The sequence below is a fragment of the Mercurialis annua genome, linkage group LG5 (assembly GCF_937616625.2).
Source record: "Mercurialis annua linkage group LG5, ddMerAnnu1.2, whole genome shotgun sequence".
In the NCBI taxonomy this organism is placed as follows: domain Eukaryota; kingdom Viridiplantae; phylum Streptophyta; class Magnoliopsida; order Malpighiales; family Euphorbiaceae; genus Mercurialis; species Mercurialis annua.
This window is the reverse complement of record NC_065574.1, coordinates 17,397,451-17,403,681: the sequence shown is the minus strand read 5'-3', so window position 1 is coordinate 17,403,681 and position 6,231 is coordinate 17,397,451.

Sequence of the window (6,231 nt, the reverse complement as noted above, 5' to 3'; positions counted from 1 at the left end):
AAGCATGATACCTGAAGCAATTGAGGATGATTTAATTGAATCTCTTAATAAAGTCGATACTCCCTATGGAGTAGGGTACCAAGATACATGTGTACTCTTGATAGCTTCACCTTGCGAATATGGAAGTGGCGCCCGCTTTTTATGAAATTTGGGGGCAAAATTTTCTAAAGCGTTCACTAAACTGGGATAGACGTGCATGACGTTTAATGCACGAGATTATGAATACACCCTTAAAAAGGTTATGCGTGGTTTGATGTCCGAGATAGAGTTCAAGGCTACGAGTTACTCTTGTTGAATCAGAATCTTACTCACTATGCAAAGGTTCAAATAAAAAGATACCTTTGTTTATACATAAGGACACGAGAATTGCTTGAGAAAATACTTATAAAATTCAAAGTGGAGGATTGTTGAGATTTGGTTGAATTTAAAAAAAAAATTGGAAAGTGCCTTCTATATGTGTGTCACGACCCAAAATCTCGAGCCGAGACCGACGCTAGGGAATGTGAATGGTAGTTCTGAAACCCGTAGAAAGCCTAAAAGACACTAAAACTTTTTCGCAAAAACAATCATACAATAAACTATCATTATAGTCGAGCGTTTATACAAATACGTATTCCCGAAACAATCGGCAATATAACCTTTGAAAACTGTTGAAGCATATAGATTCTCATTCAAGGAGCATGCTAGCTATTGAAGCATATACCAAGGAGTTTCTACGCATGGTAAGAATAGTTCCTGAGTATAATAAGGACAACGACGCAGTCAACTACCCGAGTTTGTAGAACTGTGCCAAGATACGCTTGAACATTATGGGTCATTATCCTCTAGGGCTATATAGATATCCAGCCACTGTGAATGGAACGGTAACTCGATCCGAACTTTCTTCAGACGTGAAGAATACCCTGTGTTTAGTAATCATGCCAATAATACTTAGCATAACCCTACACTCGTGCAAAGAGGCAAAGGTAGTACTAGATGCGTTAGAAAGCGCGAACGTGGCATCGTGACTCAAAAGAGGGACGAGTCTAGTCAGGCACTACAGGTTACGACACGAGTTCTGTGTTGTGTGCCATACATGCTTATATGATTAGTGTATTTATGTGCCATACATGTTTGTGTGATTGGAATATATGATATGTTTGTATTGATTCATTGAATATGTGATCGATTGATAAAGATGTGCATTGATGAAATGTATATTGTTGAGATATTGCCAATAGAGATAGATGGAGAGAAACCCGCGCTTATAGGCTTTATCCTGTACATAGTGGCTTATATGAGAAATTGAACAAAGAACACATAAAATACATGATGTACATATGACGTGAAATGTAATCCCTTATATTATGTTTCAATTACCACAAGGATGGTAAATGATATGAAAGAAGGATAATTGTGAAAGATCGATATGTGTGCCCCATAAGCTATATGATATAAGATTGTGATCGGGACGATGAACGATAAAGACAATTATTGGAATACGGGAAATGGAATATTCGTTTAGCAATGCTAAAAAGAGATAACATTAGCTATTAAATACTTCGAGAAGTGTTAAAGGATCATGCAATTTCCAATAATCAAAATCATAATAAACCTCAATAAAGAATAACGAAAAGCCATAATGTCGCAAAGTGTGTAATCTGGAGGGACTTACTATTTTTCCAAGATTCGAAAGATCTTGATATTTTAAATGGTACGATTGTGCTCAAACATCGTATAAGGCCTATCATGATCACATTAGAAATGTATGCAAAACATGATTTAAAAAAAATATAGGTCATGCATCATATTTGTACAAAAATCGAAAGAAACATTTTGATTTTATCAAGCAACTCTTTAGTGATGAGAGATGTCATCACTCTGAGCTACAATTGTACTGATATTTTCAAAAGATTTCAACTAAAGAAAAAGATTGAAAGACCGATCAATCAAAGATGTTTGAAAGGTATTTGTTTTGTAAGAAACTCAGATGTAAAACCCTGCGACAATAATAAAAGATTCTTGATAAACAAGAATAAACATAGGTGATAAATACACTCCAATATAAGCATTGAGCTCCAAAGATATTCAAATATTGTCGAACTAATCAATACGAGACACAAGAAATATCGGCAAGATACTTATGATTGGTACTTACCTAAGAATGAGATGGGGTAAAGATAGAAGATATAAAACGGAAAGGAAGAAAGAATAAAGACCTGAAAGGAATACATGCCATGGAAAGACCATGTAATGATAAGGAAGATTGAGTAATATGCATAGAACGCTTAACACTCGATAAGAGTAAACAAGAAAGGTAGTAGATCGTGACTAGGTATTCTAAAGAAAAAACACTCAAATTTACCTCAAATGGAAGCAATAATCCAGTAGAGGATCCTTTCCTCGTTCCGTGGCCGCAAGAACCGCTCAACTTGGGATTAAGCAATGGTAGCTGTTAACTCGATAGAATTATCTCGGAACTGTACCACTTGGATTGATTCAATTTAATATGCTTTGATACGGATAAAGGGTTGTGTATTGTATTATGAGTTTAAGACTAGGGTGTCGATGGGATCATATGTTTGGTTTGTTTTGATGTATGTTTTCTATATATGCGATTTATATTATAATACCTTTTTTAAATGCAAACTCTTAGTGTCGATTGACTCCTCCCAATCGTATTTCCCTTTCAGGTTTTACATTCATATGAAATTATCGAGCTTCCATTCTTTGTTCCAAAAGTCTCAGATTAAAGTATTTATATGGAAAGCTTCAGTAGTCAGTAGTGATAGACCCAGTCTGCATTAAGCGATTTATATGTTTTGATTTTGATATGATGTTATATTTGAACAAGACTTTTATACAAGTTATGTTTTGATTACGAGCTTCCGTTATGCATGCATACTTTGTGATGTGTTTGATGTTTAAAAGTTGAAACGCTTATAGTGATTTTAGACTTGCTACGGATTTTGGAACTACCACTCTTATTCCCCAGCGCCAATCTCGACCAATGAATTTGGGTCGTGACAATCTTCTCCTACTTCGCTTTTGCCTTCCCCGCCACCGCAGCAGCTCCGCCATTGAGAGATCAGGAGGTGAGAGAGAAATTGAAACTGTCGATTGTATGAAAATAAAAAATTTGACTGCTGGTATAATTAGTTAGGAAAAAATGGAACAATTAGTGCTGGAAGACAGAAGAATGTGTTGGATGAAAAATATCAAGAAAAAACAGTATTAATCTAAGCCATAGAAGAAAAAAAATGCCGTGTGAATTTGGGCCCAATTTTAGCATTTTTTTGTAATTTCCTTTTTAATTATCTTATATTAAACTGTCAATATTTTTTTAAAATGAAAATTTACAATAGATGGATAAATAAAATCAAAAATAAATTAAAAAGGAGTAGAGTTATTGGAATTTAAAATTAGCTATTTAAAAAAAATGTATTCCATCCGTTCCAAAACAACAGTCCACTTTTTTTATTTTTTTATTCCAAATAGTTGTCCACATTTCTTGTGAATCACAATTTAAAATGTTGATTTTTTTTCGTATTATCCTTATTTAAAGTGTATTATTCATTATCATTAGCTTAAAAAGTAAATTAGTCATAATATTTAATGCGGGCAATGATAGGAAAAATGAAGATAAATTTGTAAAAAAGTTACTCCCTCCGTCCCAATAGAGTTGTCCACTTTGAGAATTTTTTTTGTCCCAAAACTCTTGTCCACTTTCAAAAAGTAACTAACTTTACACTTAATTTTCCTACATTATCCCTATTTAAAGTCCACTAATAAAAGTAAATTGCAAGTGGACCCTATATTAAATAGGGGTATGACAAGAAAAGTAAGGAAAATTTTACAAAAACTATAAACAATGATTGCTTTTCTTAAACTATGTGATAAAGGCAAAGTGGACAACTCTATTGGGACGGAGGGAGTAGAACATTAATTACATTTCTTAAATTGTGTGAAAAGAAGAAAGTGTACTATTATTTTGAGACGGATGAAGTATAAAAAAACACTTTAAGATAAAATATTTGTAAACAGACTATCTTATCTTTTTTTTATAAAAATATTTTTCATATTTTTAAAAATATTACCTTATCTCTTTTATTAACAAAAAAAAAACCATTTTCATCTTTTCTTCATCTTCTCCATCCAAATCCTAATTTTATTTTTTCTCTTCCTCCGTTAATATCATAATCAAATTTTATCTTCAAACTACACCATCACCATTCTTCTTCCGTCATCGCCGCCCTCCCTCACGATCTCGCCGCTGCTCTCCCCGCACACTAAATCATATTTGTATGTATAGATCTGTGATTTATATGTCTAGATCTATAGTTTTTGTTTTGTTTTTGTATGTATAGATTTGAAATTTATTATATATGATTTGTAATTTGAATTTTCAAATCTTAACATTTAATTATCAATTGTCTTTTTCGTTCGTTTTTTGATTTTCAGTTTGTCTTCATCCAACTATTTCTTTCATTTTCGTTCAATCTCCACTTTTGCTTTCACAAATGGAAATGCCACAACTTCAATACCAGGAATAGCCTCGACGACGATAACTCCTTCACCACCACCTCAAATAACTCTCCTTCTTATCATTCTTTTCTTCTTTTCTATCTCGCCACTCTCCTTCTATTCTCTACACTCTTTACTGCTCTCTTCAAATCTGAAAACAACAACAACATCAAACCCATCAAGCTTAATTTCAAACATAGTCTTTGTAATCTCCCGTATTTTTAAGGTATTAAAGTTATGCCACGTGTTTTGATTTACAACAATTAAAGTCAAGGAGGTCTAATGTAAGTTAAGATATTAAGGATATAAACCGAAGCAAGTCTAATTTACTTATCCCAAAATGTATATTCATATCTGATTTTTTTTAAAAAAAGTTGTATACAGTTTGTATTATATATAAGAATTATATACGGATTAAAAAATTATATACGAAAAATATACAGATTATATGCGTATTATATACCAAACGAATACAAAAACTGGAAAATTTGAAATTTTATATAAAAATCATATTTTTGTAATTATTTTTTATACTTCTATTTTAAAAATGCATGTTGTATTTTTATAAATATTTTCATTTTTTTCGGTATTTGTATAAAAACATTTTAATAAGTCATAAGTTTAAAGACATATTAATTCCTCAAATATAAGTTTCGAGTTTTTTTTAGACCTTTTGCCTTTTTTTTGAAACGGGGGATGGACGATGTTGTGTCCAAAATAGACGGACTCAGTAGAAAAGGTTTAATTTATCCAATTTTAAAAGTTTCGGAATGAGTCACACCGAATCAAAGTTTAAGAATATATTAATCTAAAACATATGTTTAAGTTTTTTATTTTAATCCAACTTATTGCTTAAATTAATGTATTAAGCATTTAATTGTTTTAAATTGATTTGATAATTCAAAAATGTTCAACTTAACTTATTCAATTAAGTTAAAAACCACTTAAAATAATAAGTCAAATTTTTAATTTTTTTTACTGAACACATTAAATTATAAACTATTAATTTTATTATTGAATAATTTTTTTGTTTTTATTGTTTTCAATTATTATCCACCTATAAAAATGTATTATCTCACATATATTAATTCTTTTTATTTTTTAAATGTCCTAATGAGTGCATATGCTTAGATCTAAGGGTGTGCATCGGTCGGTTCGGTTTTCGAACCGACCATTTTCACCAAACCGATCGGTTTTTTTATTTGAAAAAACCGAACCGAAACCGAACCGAAATAATGAGTAAATTTCGGTTCGGTTTTTCGGTAACCGATATATAATGTATAATGCAGCATAGAACAAAATTCGTTCGTAGCATAGTGGTGCAGAGATGCTTTCTGTCTTATCTTGGTCACGGGTTCGAAACCCATTGACTGCATTTTTCTTTCTTTCTTGATTTAAAATAAAATAAGATGTTTTGTCAAAAGATGGGATTCAAACTCAGGTAAATTAAAAGGGTAATGCACGCTCAACCAACAGACTACACACAATACTTGTTATACAATCTGTACAATATATAATATATAGATAATTTCGGACGGTTCGGTTATTTCGGTTTTTCCATTTTAGAAACCGAACCCGAACCGAATATTTCAAAAACCGAACCGAACCGATATTTCGGTTCGGTTCGGTTCGGTTTTTCGGTTTCGGTCGGTTTTTGCACACCCCTACTTAGATCAACAATTCAAATTATAAATTATATATTTTTTTATTATAAATAGAGTATTTTTT